The sequence below is a fragment of the Rhinatrema bivittatum genome, chromosome 10, assembly GCF_901001135.1.
Source record: "Rhinatrema bivittatum chromosome 10, aRhiBiv1.1, whole genome shotgun sequence".
Taxonomy (NCBI): domain Eukaryota; kingdom Metazoa; phylum Chordata; class Amphibia; order Gymnophiona; family Rhinatrematidae; genus Rhinatrema; species Rhinatrema bivittatum.
Window position 1 is genome coordinate 46,190,176 of NC_042624.1, and position 23,662 is coordinate 46,213,837.

Here is a 23,662-nt window from a genome sequence, read left to right on the forward strand (position 1 = left end):
CACCTGTTATTTTTGGCGGTACTGAGGGAAAAAGTTTTAAGCAGGCCATACCTGCTGTTATCACAGATTGCGGCTATTAGCGCAGAACACAATATTTTGGGGATGCTCAGTGACACACCAACCAAGGCCTCCTGGGCCAATAAAAACAGCATTAATTACCTGCTCTGTCTTCCTAAAGCAGGTTGTTAGACCTAATATTCTGCTGGTCTAAAGTTTGCCAGATAAACTTATCCGGCTATTAGATAGCCAACTATATTCAGTGGCACAGCCATACTGCTCAATATCTCAACCAAATTAGCTGAATAAGTTTATCTGGCTAACTTGCTCCCCCTGTAGGCAGATATACCCTGGAGTCGTGATGACAGAACAGGGGGACGCCCCTGAGGTTTGCGCCAACGTGAAGTTAAAGATCAGGGTGGCATGCGCGCACGCCCTAGAGGTACCTTGAAGGAGAATGGCGGGAGGCAGCATCAAAACTGGTCTGGAGACGCCAGAGAGAACGGCAAGCAGATGCTGCGGCGGCCATCAGTCCAAGGTGAGCAGGAGGAGTTGCAAGTAGAGAGAGGTAGGCGGGGCGAAGCCGTTGAAGACCGATGGACGCAACACATGGTGAAGACTGATCCTTGAATACTGTTTACAATTCTGGTCACCGCATCTCAAAAAAGATATAATTGTGATGGAGACGGTACAGAGAAGGGTGACCAAAAAGATAAGGGGAATGGAACAGCTCCCCTATGAGGATGTTATTGTTTGAAAGGTTTTGGGTGGACCCTTGGACACTGTGGCTGCTGACCATGCCCACGGGGGGAAGCCCCATGAGGGGCCACAGGTCAGGCTCAGCTTAGGGGACACAACACAGATAGATCTTTTATTAACAGTATTGAAGAGCCACCAGAGGTGGCAGTAGTGAGCAGAGATGAAGCCCAGCTAGGCTTGTAGTCCCTCAGGGTGCTGGAACAGCAATCCTTCAATGACTGTGACAGCGGTTTCTCTCGGTAGGAAAACACAGGAGCTGGAATAGAGTTAGGCCATCGAGGAGCGAGTACCTGGTTCCAGGGAACATCTCTGAGAGAAGTAGATGGTAACTCACTGATGGTGTAGGCAGCGGTATCTTCCAGGCAGAAGTGGAGTTCAGGCAGCGAGTCTGAAAACATTGGCCCTCGAGGATCGAGTACCAGTTCCAGACAGCGACCTGAAAGAGAAGAGAGAGGCCCCCAAGGAGCGGGTACCCTAAATAGAGTAAGTCCAATAATGGAGAGGCAGAGTAGCTAGGTACGGAGAGAGAATACTATCCATTGTCCAACCCTTGCTAACTCGATTAGCTAGCAGTAGCATAGGCTTTTTGTATCTGGGATGCGTGACGTCATCACAGGGGGACGTCCCTGAGGTTCGCACCAAAGAAAGTATTTGAAGCAGGGCCGCGCGGTGCGCCCTAAGGCAGCTGTACAGCATGGCGGGAGGCAGTGTCCCGCCATGCTGTACAGCATGACGTCCCGCCATGCTGTACAGCGCCCTAAGGCAACTGTACAGCATGGCGGGAGGCAGCGCCCAAGCCGGGGATGCCTGAGAGGACGGCAGGCAGACGCCGCGGCAGCCAGACATCCGTCAACCGCGGGAGGCATCGCCAGAGAGGTAAGGAGGGTGAAGTGGAGATGTCGGGCAGTGACAGTCGTAACAGTACCCCCCTTCAAAGGGCAGTCTCCTCTGCGGGTACAGGTTTAGGTTTTGAAGGATGTGTGAGATGAAATTGACGGAGCATCTCTTTATCAAGGAGATTAGCCTGAGGCTCCCAAGAGTTTTCTTCGAGGCCGAAACCTTCCCAAGAAAGGAGGTATTCAAGTGTTTTGCCTCGTCTTCGGACATCAAGAATTTCTTCGACCTTGAATTCTAGGTCATCTTCTGCGTTGATGTCAGGTGGTTCCTGAGTCTTGGAAGAGAATTCACTGAGTATGAGAGGTTTCAAGAGTGAAACTTGAAAAGCATTGTGAATGTTTAGTCCAGGTGGTAACTTCAGACTATAGGTGATGTTGCCAAGACATCAGAGGATTGGAAATGGTCCAATGTAGCGAGGAGCGAACCGAGTGGAGGGTAACTTCAGTCTGAGATGTTTGGTAGATAACCAGACTTTGTCACCGGGTTTGAAGACAGGCACTTGAGAATGGTGAGCATCATAGAACTTCTTAGCACGGTCACTCACTTTAACTAGCATGTCTTTCATCTGAGTCCACAGGTTATGGATTTCATCAGCAGCAGATTGAGCTGCTGGGGACGTCACTGAGAGCTTCAATGGAAGTGGCGGTGTTGGAGAGCGTCCATATACCACTTCAAAAGGTGTTGATCCAGTTGATGTTGCTAGATGAGAGTTGATGGCGAATTCAGCCCAAGGTAACAGTTTGGTCCAGTTGTTCTGACGGCAACTCAAGTAAGCTCAAATGAACTGTTTTAAGGTTCTATTCATCCATTCTGTTTGGCCATTTGATTGCGGATGATAGGCTGAAGTGTAGTCTAGAGAGATGTCAAATAACTTGCACAAGGCCATCCAGAATCTTGCCGTGAATTGAGATCCTCGGTCTGAGACAATGTGTCTTGGTAGGCCATGAAGGCGAAAAATGTGTGATATGAAGAGCTTTGCAAGCTGATAGAAGCATAACTATGTGATGGCCAGAAAAAGGCCCCAGCCAGTCTGTGCAGAAAGAGTGCACTATAATGGAACAGCCTAAGGGCCACAGCAGCAGAGTTCAAGTGAAGGCCCCAGACAGTCTATATAGAAAAAGTGCATTGTAATGGTACAGCCTAAGGACCATGGCAGCAGAATTCAAGAGGCAGGCAGCAAGACCAGGACTGGAGAGTGAAGCTTGGATGCTGAGGACCAGGACTTGAGAGTGCAGCTTAGAGGCTGAGGACAAGGACTGGAGAGTGCAGTTTAGAGGAAGGAGCCCTAGGACAAGATACAGCAGCAAGAAAGTAGGAGCCCCAGGACAAAAAACAGCAGCATGGAGGCAGCAGCAGGATGACATGAGATCATATGAGACATCCCAGCATCAGGAACAGGAGATGAGACATGATGAGAAGAGACAGCAGATGGACCATGACTATAGGCAGCAGCAAGAAGGCTGGAGTACGAGCCAAGCATCAGAAAGGCATTTGAATTAGGCAGCAAGACCAAACCCACAGGCTGACAGGTGACCATCCATATCAGCAAGCTGGCCAGGAACTCGGGTAAGAACATAAGAAATTGCCATGCTGGGTCAGACCAAGGGTCCATCAAGCCCAGCATTTTGTTTCCAACAGAGGCCAAACCAGGCCACAAGAACCTGGCAATTATCCAAACATTAAGAAGATCCCATGCTACTGATGCAATTAATAGCAGTGGCTATTCCCTAAGTAAACTTGATTAATAGCCATTAATGGACTTCTCCTCCAAGAACTTATTCAAACCTTTTTTGAACCCAGCTACACTAACTCCACTAACCACATCCTCTGGCAACAGATTCCAGAGCTTTATTGTGTGTTGAGTGAAAAAGAATTTTCTCCGATTAGTCTTAAATGTGCTACTTGCTAACTTCATGGAATGCCCCCTAGTCCTTCTATTATTCGAAAGTGTAAATAACCAAGTCACATCTACTCTTTCAAGACCTCTCATGATCTTAAAGCCCTCTATCATATCCCCCCTCAGACGTCTCTTCTCCAAGCTGAACAGCCCTAACCTCTTCAGCCTTTCCTCATAGGGGAGCTGTTCCATCCCTTTTATCAATTTGGTTGCCCTTCTCTGTACCTTCTCCATCGCAACTATATCTTTTTTGAGATGTGGTGACTAGAATTGTACACAGTATTCAAGGTGTGGTCTCACCATGGAGTGATATAGAGGCATTATGACATTTTACGTTTTATTAACCATTCCCCTCCCCATAATTCCTAACATTCTACTTGCTTTTTTGAGTGCTGCAGCATACTAAGCCGATGATTCCAAAGTAGTCAGGAGGGGCCCAACGACTTTCTTCTATCTAGCTGGCACAGGAACTCTGTAGAGAGCTCTGGCCAGACTTATTGGTACAAGTCTTCTTATTTTGCTTTCATGTCTACCAACTCTGCTACTTCATGGCCACTTGCCACGGAGTGGCTTCCCACTTGGGGGGGGCCATGTCTTTGGGGGGCCTACCCCTAAGGCATTTCTCAGGCTGGAGACAGCTGCAGGGTGTGGACTCTAGAGATGCTGGGGAAGAGACTGGTACAGGCTTGGGCATCCTTTGTAAAATTTGGGTCAGTATGCTGGTCATGGTATTGAAGGATGTAGCCACCATCTTGAGAGCCTGTGTGTTTGCAGCAGTCTGATCCCGCAGTGCCTGAGTGTCACATTAGCTCAGCCCATTTTTGTTGGAGGGGTACCCCATACCGCCTTTCAAAGCTGTCCAGCTGGTCATGCATTGATGTCTCTGTGGGTGCTGGTGCAGGTGCTTTTGGCATGGCTGTGTCTGCTGGTAGGGCTGGGGCTGCTGGTGCTGGTGCCGGGCCTGTGGTAGTTGTGGCAGGTACAGGAATTTAGGCCTGAGAGGGATGATGGCCTGCACCTGATGAGTACTTGCTGCTTCCCACTGGAGCCTTAGTGTTCTGGTGTGAGGTGGTGCAGGGAGTCACTGCAAGCTGGATTCCTCAATGAAGCCTGACAGATTGAGGGAGACATTCAGAGGGCTGTAAGCTACCAAGGGTTCCAGCGTGTCTGGGCATCCTGCAAACCTGCTGCTGTCCTGCTGGTCCCTTGGGTGTGATGGATGGCCCCTGGGCCTTGATGGTTGGGACTGGCAGCTTCATGGGCGAGAGCTGTGGAAACAAAGAAGAAGACATAAGTACCAATGGGCAAAAGGTGACATGTAGCATTTGGCATTAGAGGTGCACTTAGCATCTCGATCAATGTGAGCATCTTATGCCAAATGATATTAACAACTGTTGTAGCATTGCCATTTACAGGTGAGGTGAACCTAGTGGCTGCAGCCCATGTGGTGTCCAACCGCTCAACCATGCCTTTGAAGACATCCATTCCCAGACACTCCACAAGGCACACCTCCATTGGTGTGAGGACGATAGGACATGGGGTTCCTCCTCCGTTTTGGTGTAGGTATTTATTTCTGTTGGCCAACTTCATCTTGAGTTGGGCTTTAATGTCCCTGTACTGTAGGCCACATACTCACCACTGCATCTCAAGCCACTGCACCTGGTGATCACCTGGTCGATAGTATGCGAGATCTGGTCCTTGGAGGTCCTCGAGATCTTGGCTGCCCAGTTGCCAAAGAGCATAGTATAATTTTCCAGGACCCCTGCAATCACCATTTCATTGTCCTGGACACTGACTTTCAAGACCCTCAGATGAACACACCCTGCTTGCCTGCTTGTCTTAATGGGGTGCCACTTCCCCCTTCAGAGAGGTGGCCTCCCTTTCCTGAATCTTGCTCCTACTCTCATATCCCCTCCATTCTTCTCCCCCCTGGCCCTGTCCTATCAACTCCCCTCTCCTCTGCCCTGCTGCCTGTCCCTACCCTGTTGTCTTCCTCCCACTGGACTCACCTGCCTATCCCCTCATACCTCCTCCTATCCCTTCCCCTTCCTTATCTGTTCTCCTGTCTCTACTCCTACTCATCCTTTCCCTAGCACTTCTGCCCTCGTCCTCCCTCTTCCTCTCCTTGTTCCACCCCCTCCTCTCCTCATGCCTCTCCTCTCCTTTCTCCCTCTACCTCTCAAGCTCCATCCTCTCCAAAATCACCTCACTCCATTTTCCTCCACACAACCACCACCACTACTCCTCCACACTTTTCACTCCTTCACTTTACCACCTTCTCATTCCTCACCTCCTCCACTCCACCACCTCGTCACTCCTCCACATACCACACTCCTCACTCCTCCTCTTCTCATTCCTCCTCCCTCTTCCACACAAAAAGAAAGGCAGAGACAAACCAAACAAAAGCTTTCACACACAGATAGACAAAAGACAAAAGTAAAGGTAATCATAAGGAAAAGGTAAAGGTAATTATAAGGAAAAAATTAAAGAAATCACTCAGAAATCACTATAAGAACTCATAATCCACCTAATCAACACCTCTCATCTAACCTATGCCTCGATTCACCCTTAAAATGGCAGCTGCAGGAAGTCTGAATATATATGGGAAAAAATAACACACCAAACATTAATCAACACGCACTATGATGCTGCATTATGCCATGTGAGGAGAGACAAGTAAGCAGCGATCCAATTAACCTTGCCATGCTACTTTTTTATTGTAATGCTTAACTTGCCATATTTCCGCAATATTTATAGCATTTTGAAAACATCTCCTAGCTAGCATGCTAAGTCTGAGTATTAGTTCTTATCTGACTGAGGCCTAGATTCATCAAAATACTATAAATATAGCATAAATAGTGCCTGTGATAAAAAAAAAAAAAATGGGTGTGGTTCGAGTAATTTGCTATCTTCCGCATTGCATAGTCAGTTACCGCTAAGCACGCCATGTTATCATGTCTCATGATGCATCAGTGCAAAATGCATCATTTTACGCAGCATGCATTAATTTATGCTTGGAGCGTTATTTTTTCTGTTTATATATACTGGCTTCTTGCAACTGGTTCTTTGAGGGTGTGTCTAGGTGTTGCTAAGAGGAAAGGAGGTGAATTAGTAGTTTAGTTAGTTGTTTAGCATAGGAGATTAGCATTATCTGAGTAGGGACAAGACAGGAGTAGAGATAGGGAAGGGGAAGAGACTCCCATGGATGATCACCTCGTGCAATGGCTGGGACCGGATATGTACAAGGGCATGGCTGAGACACTGGAAATCATGCAAGCTACAGCCAGTAAGTTCAGCTCACCTGTAAGTGGAAAGGCTGCTACAGTTGTTCACATCATTTGTCATAAATTGCTCACATACATTGAGATGCAAAGTGTGCTTCTGATGCCAAATGGTAAATAGAAACTTCTTGCCATTGGTACTTATTTCTTCTTCTTTGTTTCCACAGCTCTCACCCATGAACCTGCCAGTTCCACCATCAAGCCCCATGGACCGATTGGCTCCATTTTGAATACTGGCAGCAGACCGCCTTTGCCCGCACTATGTCACAGAGGCCGACCGTCGGTACCTGTGACATAGTGAGGGCAAAGGCGATTGGCGCCATTTTGAGTATTGGCATCGGCCGGCCGGCGTGCAGGAGGTCATTCCCGGACCCCCGCTGGACTTTTGGCAAGTCTTGTGGGGGTCAGGAGGCCCCCCCCCAAGCTGGCCAAAAGTCCCTGGGGGTCCAACGGGGGTCCCGGTGCGACCTCCTGCACTCCGGCCGTCCAATGCCAGTACTCAAAATGGCGCCGATAGCCTTTGCCCATACTATGTCACAGGGGCTACCGGTGCCATACCATTTTGAATACTGGCAACCGACGGCCCGAGTGCAGGAGATCACTCCAAGACCCCCGCTGGACCATCAGGGACTTTTGGCAAGTCTTGGAGGGGTCTGTAGGGTGGGGGAAAAGGCTATTGGCACCATTTTGAATACTGTCAGCCGATGGCCTGAGTGCAGGAGATCGCTCCAGGACCCACGCTGGACCACCAGGGACTTTTGGAAAGTCCTGGGGGGGGGGTGAGGAGGGGGGGGGGTTGAGGTTAATTTAATTTAAAGGGTTGGGATGGGTTTTTTTTTTGTTTTTCCAACTTTAATGGAACATGAATACCGAATGCAACTAATGGACGAATCGGGTTTCCCCCTATGAAAACGGATGCAACGGATTTGGGTCCCGGCGCAATGAATACCGAATAACAATGTATCTTTTCCCTCTGCACATCCCTATAAAATGGACACATTTCTGGGTGTGTCTGGGTGTGGGCCAACGAATGTGCACATGTGGGCCCATTTGCCTGTTTAAAAGTTACTGACAATGTGAGGGCCTTGAAAGGAAACTTTCTCCCCTTGCAGGACACCTTGTAGATACATCTTATGGCATAATAACAATGTCTCACTCAAAATGGAAATGTGAGAGATGTCCTCTGAAACTGTTATCCAGGTTCTACCATCACAGGGGTAACACATGTAAGATAATAGTATGACCATGGTATACAAGATGTTTATCACTGTGCACATAACAAATCTTAAATAAGTGGCATTTTTGCATGCATACAAGTAGTTTTTGTGAGGCCATGCTAAATTTTTTTAGCATGGCCTCACAAAAAATATTGTGTAATTGTATCACTTTCCTGTTCCTTTCTTTTTCCTGTTTACAGGGCCAAACCAGTATCTTATCTTCCTTGTCCTTTTATTCCCTTATTATAATGGTTCCTCCCTGAGAAATAATTCAGAGGATAAGAACTTTTGTTTTAACTTATGTCAGCTATATTTCCATTAAAATTGGTAAAAGGTTCCAAACTGATGCAGAAAGGAAGTTTGGTTTGTAATATCATAAAGGGGAAGGCTTTCATTTTATTTAGCCTTAAAGTTTGTTGGACTGTCCTTATTGAAGGCCATTTTCAAAGCCACCTGAATAAATATCCCCGCCTCAATCTGAAAGATTTTTTTTTTTTGCATGTGATTTGCTTCTGTTCAGAAGCCTAAATGGAGTCCATTTTCTTCCCCAAATGTCCAGCATGAAAGGTGCCAACACTGCAGAGGAGAAGAAGGACTCAATAGTTGACCAATGTGGGAAACGTGACTTTCAAATTTTCACTTTGGTTTATTCTATGTGGTTATGGGGAGAAGAGGAGATGTCCTTTTTATTAGGAGCCTCATGCATTCTGGATAGAAGTTGCTTCATATGACTCAGAGACAAATATCTGTAAGGAATCAGCAGCCAGCAGTGCAAATTGACTTTACTTTTCTTTTCACTTACTCCTCTTGTCCACATGTTTTTTTTTTTACAAACAAAAGTAGTACCAACTTGGATTTTTTTTTCCATATGTGAGCCATCTCTTTTCTTTATTCACTTGGTGTCCTTTTCAAGTTTTATTAATGAAGAGCATTTTCACAAAAAGATAAGATTTTAATAGCCACTGCATTTAACAAAAATAGCTCTGTTTTTAATACTATTTGGCAATCACTAAAAAACATAACAGCTGTGTTTAGTCAATGTATGGTAGCTATATTAATAGAACTACAATAAGCAGGATATGGCATTGAAAATGTCCTCATTCACAGTGCTATTTTGTGTTAGTTTAATAGAAAATGGTTTGTGATTTGGAAAAGAAAACCTTAAAAGCAATTTTTGGCTTTAACCCCTTGTCTATGATATGACTGTTGAAAAGTTGTACTTTATCATGGGACACCATAGTACTATACTGAAATCAATATGCAGATGAAATATGTCTTGAGATGTAATAGGCTGTTGTAGAAGGGATCACTGATCAAGGCATTCCTACTCTAAAACAGTTTTATTTCATTTGATAAATATGTGTGTGTGATGTGGGACAGAGTGTGGCAGAAGGAGAGGTGGAGGAAATAGAAGTGAAGGGAGAGAGATGGAAATGAATAGTGTGGAGAAGGGTGATAGAGATTTGAAGAAAGCAATAGGGACCGAAAACTAGATGGATAAAAAAGATTTTCCTGGTGACCTAATGCCCACTTACTCAAATCTCTCTGAAATAAGACTTGAAATATGAAAAATATAGCAGCCTATTTACTTAGAGGTTGATATTCAGCAGGCTGATGAGCAGGAATGTTAGCTGGGTAACTTTATCAAAATATTCAGTGGTATTTAACTGGATAAGTCTGCCACTGAATATACCTGGAAGAGTTACCTGGGAAAGTATTTGAGTAACTTTAGGATAGTGAGTTTTCTGACCAAATTGACCCAGCTAGTGAATATCTGTGCTACCTGTATATATTTTGGTCATTCCACTAAAATTCTCCCCCTCCCATCCTGCTGCTATTCATCTAACTAAATTTTAGCCAGGTAATGACTTACCCAGGTAAACTTTCAGAATGGGAGCAGGGGAGAAGGGAATTCAATTCTTAGGGTTTGTCCTAGTAAATCCAAGTCACCTAGACAAACCCTTTGAATATCAACCTCTAAAGGTCTTTTCCCATTTTGAGTCTATGGAAAAAGAATTTTGGTTGCTGTTATTAGTCCACTTGGATAAATGGAATTAAGAGTGAATAAACAAGTTGTAGGTAATGCCTGTTTATTGAACTAAATACATCTGTGATAAGTTGTTAAGAGTTATCTCCTTTTTATCAGTACAGTACAGAAACAGCTTAGCTACATTGGATTTAAATAATACAGAATCATCTAGGTTTAAGGGAATATTCTAAAAGGTTAATTTTCAAATAGTTTAGGTATCTAACTTTGGAGTTAGGTTCCTAAATGGACCCCTTTAAAAAGCGACTAGTTTCACTAGTCTCCTAAATTTAGGAGTCTAAAAAAGTGGGTGGCCCCTGCTTTGGGCATCAGTCTATGCCTTAGGTGAGGCCCTGGCCTCGGGCCTAGGCTTAGGCCGGATGCATTGTTTGAAACAAATTCAAAAAATAAGGTTTTCTTCATTTGGGGCCCACAATTAATATTGGGGGCCCCAAATGAAACAAATTAATCGTATTCATCATGTTTTTTAAATTCATTTGAAATGAAGGCACATCTCTAGTGGTAAATGGAACATATTCTGAAGAAATATGAGTGATAAGAGGAGTTCCTCATAGATAGATTTTAGGACAAAATCTGTTCAATATCTTTGAGAGCGATATTGCGGATGGATTAGAATTGTCTGCTTTGCAGACGACACGAAGACCTGCAACAGAGTGGACAATACATGTCTAAAGGAGTGGAAAGAATGAGAAGGGACCTAGAAAAACAGAAGAAGTGGTCAAAGGTTGGGATTCAATGCCAAGAAGTACAGAATCATGCATTTGGGATACAACAATCTAAAGACTTATTTTCATGAACTGAGAGAGAGGTATTGAGGCAATAGTGTCTGATGATTTGAATGTGGCGAGCAATGTGACAAAGCTGTGCTTAAGGCTAGAGGGATACTGCGCTGCACTGAAAGAGGTAGAACCAGCAGGAAAAAGGAGGTAAAAATTCCATTGTGCAGATCCTTGGTGAGGTCCCACTTAGAATACTGTGCTCAATTCTGGAGCAATCATCTCAAAAAGGATGACAGAATGGAAGTGATCCAGAGAAAGGCGACCAAAATGGTGTGGGGTCTGTATGAAAAACCATATGAGATGAGACTGAATTATGTTAATATGATTACCCTGGGAGATAAGATACAGACCTGAAAGGAATTAATGATGTGCAAAACTCAAATCTTTTCCAATAGAAAGGAAGCTACAAAACTAGTGGTCACAATATGAAAATCTAAGGGGGAAGCCTCAAAAACAATGTTAGGAAATATTTCTTCATGGAAAGGGTGGTGAATACATTGAATGCTCCCTCCTCCTGGAAGAGGTGGTAAAGATGATAATGGTAATGTAATTCAAAGGGACATGGGGCAAACAGAGAAGATCCCTGCTGGCTAGAGAAAGGAAATGAACAAACAGAGTAACTTTATTATTGCACCTAAAGTTAACATTTCTGCTTGGGAGTAGTCTGCATGGAGTGGTAGTTGCTACTACCCTTGAAAGAAGGTTTGAGGATAGCCTGCATGGAGTGGCATTTATTTACTACTACCCTTAAAAAAAACAAAAAAACAATAACATTTTATTTTTAAAGAAAACTTGCTGGGTAGGCTGGAATGACCATTGTGGTCTTTATCTGCTGTCATTCACTATGGGGCATCCACTTTGAAGTGCCTGAATGGTGGAATATAAAGCAACTAAATATATAAATAAAGGAAAAATGTATAAACGGGCAAAGGGGTACCAGCAGTGTCAGGAGTTCTCCAAGGCACCATGAGAGGAACAAAGAAGCAGCAAGAGTGGGAGGAATACACTTAAAGGTGAATTTTAAAAGCCCGGCATGTGCTAAAATTGGGAGATAGGCTCGCATGCGCCAACCACATTTTAAAAGCAGCCCAGATACATGTGTATCTCCTGTTGTGTGCACATTTCACTCAGTTTCAAAAAGGAGCATGAAGTGTGCATGGTCTGGGCATGGCGTGGGCGTGGGCGTTTGGGGTGTGGCCAAGAGATGTGTGCGCAAATACTTATGCGTCCCAGCATGTGCCCAGGTCCACTGCTGTGTAAGTTTACTTCTGCTATGGAGGAATTGAAAGCAATTTTGGAGGGGTTTAAAGGATCTGGAGTATCAGGAGGGAGTGAAGGCTATTAAACCAAGAGGGGTTTGGAGGAGGGCTTAGCTCATCATTGGGCAAACTGGTGGACAAACTGGTGAAACTGGCAATTGCATTATTTGCACCTGTGGTATAAACGGGATTTACGTGCCTAGGCATGCACTCCCCTTAAAATTAAGCACACATGTGCATGCGCTCAGGCTATATTATAACATGCTTGCATATGTGTGCCCAAGTTATAAAATCACTGCATCCCTTGGCACACATGCACCAATGTGCACCCATGTACTGCCTTAAAATTAACTGTCCCTGGCTTCAAAAAAAGAGAACCAACAACAATGGCATAAACTCTCAAAGGCAGCACAAGAGGCAAAGTGGCATAAAAATGCATCTACATCCTAAGGTGCCAAAAAGGCAGAATGAAGCAGAAAAGGTGGCAGGAAAAACCCCAAGGCACTAATAAAGGGATAAAGTAGCACAAAGAATGGCATTAACACATCAAAGCATCATGAGAGGTGGAAAGTATTCCCCCCCAGAATGTTAAGAATACTCCAAGATGTAGACTTTGGGGTATGATTGCAAGGCAAAGTAACAGCCAGACCCTCAAGGTGCAAAGTATAGGTATGACAGCAAAGCTGAGTGAAAGAAAGACTCCTAAGATGTAAGATAAGAGGTATAGCAACAAAACAGAGTGGCATGAGTTATGCCTGTCTTCCTATTGAAACATTTACCACTTGTCAGATTTAGTACATTTCATTAGTAAAGCTTTTGTGACAGCTTTTATTACATTCCCTACTTGAAATTGATCTTGCAGCTTGGTGGAATGGTGGATTTCTTGTTAAATTTGCTTTTTGATTGAAACTTTTGTCACAATCAGAATAATACAATGGTCTCTCATCAGTATGGCTTTCTTGGTAATTTGTGAGGTTTGGTTTATTAGAAAAATGTTTCATATATTCTATTGCTGAATACAGGCACCTCCCTCTGTTGATTTTCTGATATTGTATTAGTTCTCTCTTCCTACTGAAACTTTTCCCACACTCAGAACATGCAAAAGGTCTCTCCTGTGCATGTTTTCCATTGTGCCTGCATTTTTCCTTCTGACTGAGGGTTTTGCTATAGTCTCTTATATGTATATTGTCTGTCTTCAGTTTCAGGTCTCTCAAGGACTGGTACCCTGATGATGAGGCCACAGATTGATTTAAAACAAGGCAGTCTCAGAGCAGTTGTTGGCCTGGAAAATGACCATGCCCCCGAGGATCCAGATTTGTCTTCATGAGGCTTAAAAAGGGTTGCTGGAAAAGGGCTACTGTTTACGTAACTAGATGGCTGAGAGCTGCAGGGTGGAGCAAAACTCCCAAGGTGGTACATCTGGAAAATAGCAGGCAGGTAGAGTGTCAGAAATAACTCAAGGTGGCACAACTGGGGTATGGCAGCTAGAAAAATGTCAGCATGACCCCCAAAGTGCTACATATGGGGCATGGCAGGATTGCAGCAAGACCCCCACAGTGATACATCTGTGGCATGGCAGTAAGGTAGACTGGCAGCAAGACACCTGAATTAGTACATCTGGGGCTTTGCAGCAAGGCAAAGTGGAATCAAGACTCCCAAGGTGGTGCATCTGTGTCATGGCAGGTAGGAAGATTGTCAGAAAACCCCCCAGAGTGATACATTTGTGATATGGAAGCTAGGTAGATTGGCAACAATTTGTCCTAGCTAGAGCCTGCCTACACGCTGGGGTAGATTTTATAAATGTACGTGCGGGCGTACTTTTGTTCGTGCACCAGGCGCAAACAAAAGTACGCTGGATTTTATAAGATACGCGCGTAGCTGCGCATATCTTATAAAATCCGGGGTCAGCGCCCGCAAGGGGGTGCACATTTGTGCAACCTGCGCGCGCCGAGCCCAGCGCGCGCTGCCTGTTCCCTCCGAGGCCGCTCCGAAATCGGAGCTGCCTCGGAGGGAACTTTCCTTCCGCCTCCCCTCCCCTTCCCCTCCCTTCCCCTACCTAACCCCACCCCCCACGGCCCTATCTAAACCCCCCCTACCTTTGTTGGCAGATTTACGCCTGCGGAAAGCAGGCGTAAATCTGCGCGCGCCAGCGGGCTGCTGGCGCGCCATCACCCGTCCCGGGGGCTGGTCCGGAGGCCTCGACCATGCCCCCGGGCCGGCGCCACGCCGCATCACTCGTGGCACGCCCCCCGACACGCCCCTCCATGCAAGCCCCGGGACTTACGCGCGTCCCGGGGCTTGCGCGTGCCGCCGAGCCTATGCAACATAAGCTCGGCGTGCACAGGGGGGGTTTGGGGTAGGTTTTTGGTGGGTACGCGCGTATCTTATGAGCGTACCCCTTTGAAAATCTACCCCATATTGTTTGCCCAACATAGCCATAGACTTGAAATGGCCATAGAATGGGAAAGTTAAACAAATGATTTGAAAATTTTTGTTTCATTTGTTGGCTCCCTCCATTTGATTCATGAATCAATGAATGAAATGAAAATGGACCCATTCATTTCATTTTGCCCATTCATTTCAAATAAATGCACATCCCTATTCTGCAGTAAGTATTCTAGTTAGACTGGGCAGTAGGAGATAAGTAGAAAGCTTGGAAAGACTCCAGCTGCATCTCAGTAGGATTTTCAGCGCCCCTGCTTTGCTATGTCCTGGTGATTGCTGTGTCTTGCTGAAACCTGATGTCAGCCTGCTGCAGGTCCAATGTTATTTCAACACTGAATCTTCAGTTCCATCACAATACCACAGGTGTGGAAAGGTAGCTCTTTGCATATCCCAATTGAATTTGTGGTATGCTTCACTATTGTTTCTTGCCCTCATAAGGCCAAGGGCACATTTTGTGACTGTTATGTCCTGAGAGTTAAGGAACAATAGGCATCACAGCACATATCTGCAAAGGGCAAGGGGACAATTGTATTTATAAATGCATATATATTAATAGGACTAGTGATTAGTGTGGTTATACTCTAGAGGATTATAATGAGCTCACTGTTAATTTATGTATGGCAGATCTTAGTATTAGTATATGCAAAGTTACATATTATTCAGTTTGTTATCCTAAGGGCAGAGCATTACTGGAAAACTAGTTTGCATTGTTTATAAATATATATGTTTAACCCTTGATATGCAGATTTCTTAATGCAGTCCTGGTTGCAGCAATAATATAAGCAGTGTTGTTTTACTTTAGTATCTTTTTTGGCTCACAAGAAAAAGGAGTTGTTTGCCCATTTAGGATACTCAGTTCAGGGATAATTCCCCTTCAAAGTTTATTCACAAAGGGGGGAAGCCATCCTTACACAGTCAAACCTTGGGATGGGTCTATATTAGCAACAGATGGTTTTTACATAAGCATACTACATTTCTGCCTGAGATAGTGTCAGACTTCCAATATGTTCCAGTGTGTTTTCCTGCATATATATATATATTTTTTAAATACGCAAATTAGACTTGAAAGTCTTCAAACCTCTGAGCTGCTTAGGGTAGTTTCCAACTACTGGAAAGACAGATTTACAGCAATTTTTTATTTAACAAAGCACAATTTAATCTTTGAGCTGTAAAATTATTGTGCCAGATGTTTACTTTTCATTAAGATTAACACTATATAAATAAATAATTGAACAGTGTTTTTGGCATGCTTCTAACTTCTCTTGCTTTCATATGGTCTGGTGCTGATCTGTTATTTCTCATGCATCACTTGGAAAGATAATTGGTAGAACAGCTTCTGTACACCACTGACAAATTTTCAACAAACGAAATTAACACTAAATGTAATAATTTTTTATACTATAATGCAAATAGAGTGCAGTGTTTTTTTGTATTATATCATTACCTAGCACAAAACACATTCGTTTGGAAGCCAGGCCTATCCTAGTGTAAATTTCTTTAATAATGTAGGCCAGGTTATTAGTACAAAGTACTATATGAACATTTCAACATTGTTCAAACATGACAACATTTCACTTTTTTTAAGAAAGTCTTGTTCTGTCAGCAATTATGTAGTACTAAGTATGCAGATGAGAAAATATTGGTATCTTTGCTTGAATCCCCACAGTTTACACTAAGCATGATAGGAATCTAGTGAAGTCTGTGAATGAAAAGAGATTCAAGCACTTTAAAAAAAAACAAACTACTTTTTGAAAATGAGATGATTCACGTCTCACAGGCAGAAATGTGACATTATGTAAATTAAGATTATGAGCATTGTTATAAGGAATGTACTACTAATTTTACCACTATCTAGGGATATTAACAAATTATGGGGTTCATTTTCCAAGGAGTTACCGCGGGTGATAATTCTGCAAATCGCGCTAACAGCCGTTAACGCAAATGCAAATTTTTAATTTTGTATTCAGGGGGCGGAGTAAATGTAAAGTAGGGAGGAGTTATCGTGTGCCGCAGCCAATAACTACACCTCTTTCATTTGCGTTACGTTGTGTGCTAGAGGTCAGTAAAGGTTTATCATGGTTCATGATGTTTCTGGAGAGAGAGAGAGAGAGAGAGAGAGAGAGAGAGAGAGAGAGAGAGAGACTTGCTATAGTGCCTCCTCCCTAGACAGGTATTTGTATCCCTACGGGAGGCCCACCTAGTAACTCGAGGTGGGGTTTAGGTATGAGTGTAGGGGGTTGGGGCCCACTTTGACATTCAACGTGAGACGTACGAACAGAACAGTGGTCTCTTGTGAAGATTTGATGACCTAAGGAGTGAGGAAACTCACTCCAAGATGAGATTTGTGCAATGTTCTCTCCACCTAGGTGGAGAGAACATCTTGCACAAATCTCATCTTGGAGTGCAATGTTCTCTCCACCTAGCTTGACAAGCTAGGTGGAGAGAACATTGCACAAATCTCATCTTGCACAAATCTCATCTTGGAGTGAGTTTCCTCACTCCGAAGGCAGCAAATCTTCACAAGAGACCACTGTTCTGTTCGAACGTCTCACGTTGAATGTCAAAGTGGCCCCAACCCCCTACACTCATACCTAAACCCCACCTCGAGTTACTAGGTGGGCCTCCTGTAGGGATACAAATACCTGTCTAGGGAGGAGGCACTATAGCAAGTCTCTCCCTCTCTCTCTCTCTCTCTCTCTCTCTCTCTCTCTCTCTCTCTCTCTCCAGCATACTGAAACAGGCCTGTCTGGAAACACCGTGATATATACTGGCAATGTAGCCCAAATTGGGCTAATAGTGCACTTGCAATAAGAGCTTTTCACATAGCTGATATCGCAAATTGCGAAACACATGTTTATTAGCATAAGGTACACCCCTTTTTGGTATCGCATGAGATATTGGAAAATGAGGCCCTATGCCCCTGAAATAACAACCTGGCTTTTGATCAAATCCTTAGTGTAGACTCTACTAAAGAAATTTACACTAGGATAAGCCTTGACCTCTAAACTAATGTTGTTTTGAACTAGATGATTTATTTATTTATATGCCACCTATGTTGAAGCCCTAGAAGGCGCACAATTGAACATAATGATATAGTACTAAAAACACTGCACTCTATTTGCTCTATACTAAAAATAATTTACATGTACTGTTAATTTGATTTGTTGAAAATGTATCAGTGGTGAACAGCATTTTTGATCAGTGCTAAAATGTTCATATTTTATACTAACAGAGTATATATGATAACCATTAGCTATAATACTAATTTGGATTTTTATGGTCCTTTTTTCACACAGGATCATAACATGCTTTGCAATGTTTTAGTATTTTTGTAAAATGGATACAGTCACATGTTATTGTTTATTTATTTATTTAATTTATAAACATTTGATATTCTGCCTTTCCTAAGTTAGTCTCAAGGCTGATTGCAATCAAAGTTCCAATTAAAATTACAATCCAGATTGCAATCAATCAAATCGAAGACACTGAACATGAGGTTAGAGCATGTACACAGGTATAGCTAAAGAGAAAACATAGATTGTAACCTCAAGTGTAGCCCTTGCCCAACTTCTCCTGGCATGTTGGGGGGTCATGGGGAAAGTCATGAGCCAAGACTGGAATCATGCTCCCAGGTTCTAATCAGTCAAGGGGAAAGAATCAGTCATTCAAGACCCTCAAGGGTTTTTCTCACCTGGAGCTCCTCTATAACCAGTCCAGTAAGAAATAAAATACACTCAAAAACATAAAATCCGTTACTGGTAAACTTGGTTACAGGAAACAAAATCCACAGCCAGTACACTATAGCTTAGTGCACCAATCAGAACGAAAAATAGTCCATTAGCATAATAAGGTGGAGGAGTAGCATAGTGATTAGCAGGGGTTCAAATCTCAATGATATTCCTTGTGATCTTGAGCAATTCACTTCACCCTCTATTGCCTCAGGTACAATCTTAGAGTCTCATTTACTAAGCATTTTCCCCAGAATGGGAGAAAAGTCTTAGTGAATCAGACCCTTAGATTATATGCCCTTTATAGAAACAGTGATTATATGCCCTTTAGAAACAGTGAAATGTAAATAAATGAAATTAAAAAATCAATCTCAGTCAATAACAATACTGCATACTCTGGCAGGTAGGGACTCTGGGTCAGGCACATCCTCCCTGGTCACTTCCCCTGGAACTTTCTCTTCTGGATGCAATTGTCTCTTCATAGCTATCTTTTTCTTCCATTATTTACAAACAGATGAACCTTTGATTCCTTTTTCCAGACAGCCACTCTGTTAGGAAATCTGCCCTCTAACTCCAAAAAAAGACAATCTTCTTTCTCCAAACTCTGAAGAAATTTCTCTTAGAATAGACAGCATAGAACCCTCTTTTCCAGACCTCTTTATTTTATCTTCATCATCATCATCATCATCATCATTATTGCTTATTTATTGTTCGCTCTTCCAGTTGGTGACATCAGAGCATATTACAGGACAATAACAATTAGCTATATCAAAGAACAAAAAACAATGAAAGAAATACATAACTAAACATCAATAATGACTACAACACAACAGAATCAAACAGGAAATACATCAACATAAGAGTAGGGAACCTGGGTCAAAAACAGTTGAGGCAACACACTCTACTCAGGGCTGAAGGCCTCAATTAACAACCAGGTTTTACATTTTTTTTTCTGTAGGACAGGAGGTTTGTTGAGCATTTAATGTCCAATAGCAGAGAATTCCAAAGGGCTTGGACTGAGCCAACAAAGGTTCTTCTCCTTGTGCTGATGATCCTGATTTCTTTGGTACCGATAGGTGGGTATTTGGTAGCATGCGAAGTGAGTGAGCTGGAGTGTACAGGAAGATTTGATTGGCTAGATAGGATGAAACCAGGCCTTTGAGAACTTTATAGGCCAGGTCTAGGACTTTAAAGATGGAGTGGTAGGTGATCAGCAACCAGTGCAGGGACTTAATCAGTGGTGTCAATAGTTCAAACTTACTGGCATTGACCATGGGCCATGATGCAGCATTCTGGATAAGCTGCAAGTGGTACCTGAATTTTTTGGGAAGGCCAATTTAGATGGGAGAAGACATGAAGCCTGTATAATGGTGATGTGAATAGAGGCATCAAAGTGTGGGTGGATGTCAAATCTGGTAGTGATCCAAGTTCCAAATGAGAACTGAAATGGAGGTAGATCCAGTGGAATTAGGTGATGACACAATGTTGCTCACCAAGATCTGGAATTGGTAGTGCAGTAATAATGGGAGACTTCAATTACCCCAATATTGATTGGGTAAATGTATCATCGGGACATGCTAGAGAGATAACGTTCCTGGATGGAATAAATGATAGCTTTATGGAGCAATTGGTTCAGGAACCAATGAGTAAGGGAGCAATTTTAGATTCTCAGTGGAGCACAGGACTTGGTGAGTGAGGTAATGGTGGTGGGACCGCTTGGCAATAGTGATCATAATATGATCAAATTTGATTTAATGACTGGAAGAGGAACAGTGTGCAAATCCAAGGCTCTCGTGCTAAACTTTCAAAAGAGAAACTTTGATAAAATGAGAAAAATTGTTAGAAAAAAACTGAAAGGAGCAGCTACAAAAGTAAAAAATGTCCAAGAGGTGTGGTCATTGTTAAAAAATACCATTCTAGAAGCACAGTCCAGATGTATTCCACACATTAAGAAAGGTGGAAAGAAGGCAAAACGATTACCGGCATGGTTAAAAGGGGAGGTGAAAGAAGCTATTTTAGCCAAAAGATCTTCATTCAAAAATTGGAAGAAGGATCCAACAGAAGAAAATAGGATAAAGCATAAACATTGGCAAGTTAAATGTAAGATATTGATAAGAGGCTAAGAGAGAATTTGAAAAGAATTTGGCTGTAGAGGCAAAAACTCACAGTAAAAACTTTTTAAAATATATCCGAAGCAGAAAGCCTGTGAGGGAGTTAGTTGGACTGTTAGATGATCGAGGGGTTAAAGGGGCACTTAGAGAAGATAAGGCCATAGCGGAAAGATTAAATGATTTCTTTGCTTCGGTGTTTACTGAACAGAATGTAGGGGAGGTACCCGTAATGGAGAAGGTTTTCATGGGTAATGATTCAGATGGACTGAATCAAATCACGGTGAACCTAGAAGATATGGTAGGCCTGATTGACAAACTGAAGAGTAGTAAATCACCTGGACCGAATAGTATACACCCCAGAGTTCTGAAGGAACTAAAAAATGAAATTTCAGATCTATTAGTAAAAATTAGTAACCTATCATTAAAATCATCCATTGTACCTGAAGACTGGAGGAGAGCAAATGGAACCCCAATATTTAAAAAGGGCTCCAGGGATGATCCGGGAAACTACAGACTGGTTAGCCTCACTGAAGTGCCAGGAAAAATAGTGGAAAGTGTTCTAAACATCAAAATCATAGAACATATAGAAAGACATGGTTTAATGGAACAAAGTCAGCATTGCTTTACCCAAGGCAAGTCTTGCCTCACAAATCTGCTTCACTTTTTTGAAGGAGTTAATAAACATGTGGATAAAGGTGAACCGGTAGATGTGGTATATTTGGATTTTCAGAAGGCGTTTGACAAAGTTCCTCATGAGAGGCTTCTAGGAAAAGTAAAAAATCATGGGATAAGTGGCGATGTTCTTTCATGGATTGCAAACTAGCTAAAAGACAGGAAACAGAGAGTAGGATTAAATGGACAATTTTCTCAGTGGAAGGGAGTGGACAGTGGAGTGCCTCAGGGATCTGTACTGGGACCCTTACTTTTCAATATATTTATAAATGATCTATAAAAAAATGTGATGAGTGAGATAATCAAATTTGCAGATGACACAAAATTGTTCAGAGTAGATAAATCACAAGCAGATTGTGATAAATTGCAGGAAGACCTTGTGAGACTGGAAAATTGGGCATCCAAATGGCAGATGAAATTTAATGTGGATAAGTGCAAGGTGATGCATATAGGGAAAAATAACCCATGCTATAATTACACAATGTTGGGTTCCATATTAGGTGCTACAACCCAAGAAAGAGATCTAGGTGTCATAGTGGATAACACAATGAAATCGTCGGTTCAGTGTGCTGCGGCAGTCAAATAAGCAAACAGAATGTTGGGAATTATTAGAAAGGGAATGGTGAATAAAACGGAAAATGTCATAATGCCTCTGTATCGCTCCATGGTGAGACCGCACCTTGAATACTGTGTAGAATTCTGGTCGCCACATCTGAAAAAAGATATAATTGCGATGGAGAAGGTACAGAGAAGGGCTACCAAAATAATAAGGGGAATGGAACAGCTCCCCTATGAGGAAAGACTAAAGAGGTTAGGACTTTTCAGCTTGGAGAAGAGACGGCTGAGGGGGAATATGATAGAGATGTTTAAAATCATGAGCAGTCTATAACGGGTAGATGTGAATCGGTTATTTACTCTTTCGGATAGTGGAAAGACTAGGGGGCACTCCATGACGTTAGCATGGGGCACATTTAAAACTAATCGGAGAAAGTTCTTTTTTACTCAATGCACAATTAAACTCTGGAATTTGTTGCCAGAGGATGTGGTTAGAGCAGTTATTATAGCTGTGTTTAAAAAAGGATTGGATAAGTTCTTGGACGAGAGGTCCTGCTATTAAGTTCACTTAGAGAATAGCCATTGCCATTAGCAATGGTAACATGGAATAGACTTAGTTTTTGGGTACTTGCCAGGTTCTTATGGCCTGGATTGGCCACTGTTGGAAACAGGATGCTGGGCTTGATGGACCCTTGGTCTAACCCAGTATGGCATGTTCTTCTTCTTATGTTCAGTAGGAAGATTTCAGGGGGTGAGATGTGCTGATTACCTTTGGTGATGGTCTGGAAGTGGTAGCATTGGTTAGAGAGATTAGCATCTCTAGCTGTATCATGTAGTGATCAGACCAGGAGAGAGGGGTGGTGTGGATGGCTTTAACTAAGAGACTTGTTGGAGAGCTGGAGATGTAAGTACTAAGTCCAGTATGTGCCCAGCCTCATGTATTAGTTCTTTGATCAGCTAATTGAGGGCAACGGCATCAAGAGTGGTGAGGAAATCCTCAGCATTGGATGAATCATCATTGTCAACATGAACGTTGAATTCACCAAGGATACGTGATCTTGGATAATCTAGTATAATCTTAGAAATCAGGGTTAGGAGCTCAAGGAGGGACTCACTGTTGAGCCAAGTTGGGCAGTACACTAGGAAAAGCCCCCATTTGGGGTGGGTGTTAGCTTGGATCAGTAAAGTTTCCTTTCCTTTTCTAAAACATTAGAATCCATTGTCTTACATCAGTTAAATGAATTCTTATTAGACCACAATATAATTCATCCGAATCAACACGGCTTTAGGAAAGGCCATTCAACTGAAACCCTTCTATTTTCCTCTTTTGATTCATATATTAGGGGCTTTGATTCGAACACAGACTTTTTACTAGTCTTATTGGATATCTCTGCTGCGTTTGATACACTAGACCACAAAATTCTAACATCAAGACTTCAATCTATTGTTTTACAAGACACTGCTCTAAACTGGTTTAATAGTTATCTTACCAACCGCTATTTCCAAATCAATATTGGAGCCAGTCATCCCAAATGTACACTGAATCTATAGGAGTTCCACAAGGAACCGATACTGTTTAACATATACCTATTACCATTGTGTCAAATACTATCCGCATTAAATATCCAGTTCAAAATTTACGCAGATGATATACAGATTTTCATCCCATATAAATCCTCATGGTCAGATACTCTATCCTTAACCCAGATCTATATCAAAACTATCCAACAATGGCTTGTTCATAGTAGGCTTAAACTAAACGCCAAAAAAACTGATATAGTATTTCTTAGTGTCATTGATAACCCTACCAATAGTCCACCTTCCCATATTACTATAGGAGATGAAAGGATAGCAATAAAAAAGTAGCTCAAAATTTAGGAGTTCTTATAGATACTAATCTATCACTTATGCCCCATATCGCCAATATTGTTAAAAACTCATTTTATAAATTACATATTTTAAAACAATTAAAGCCATTGCTTTTTACATCAGATTTTCAAACAGTATTGCAGTCTCTG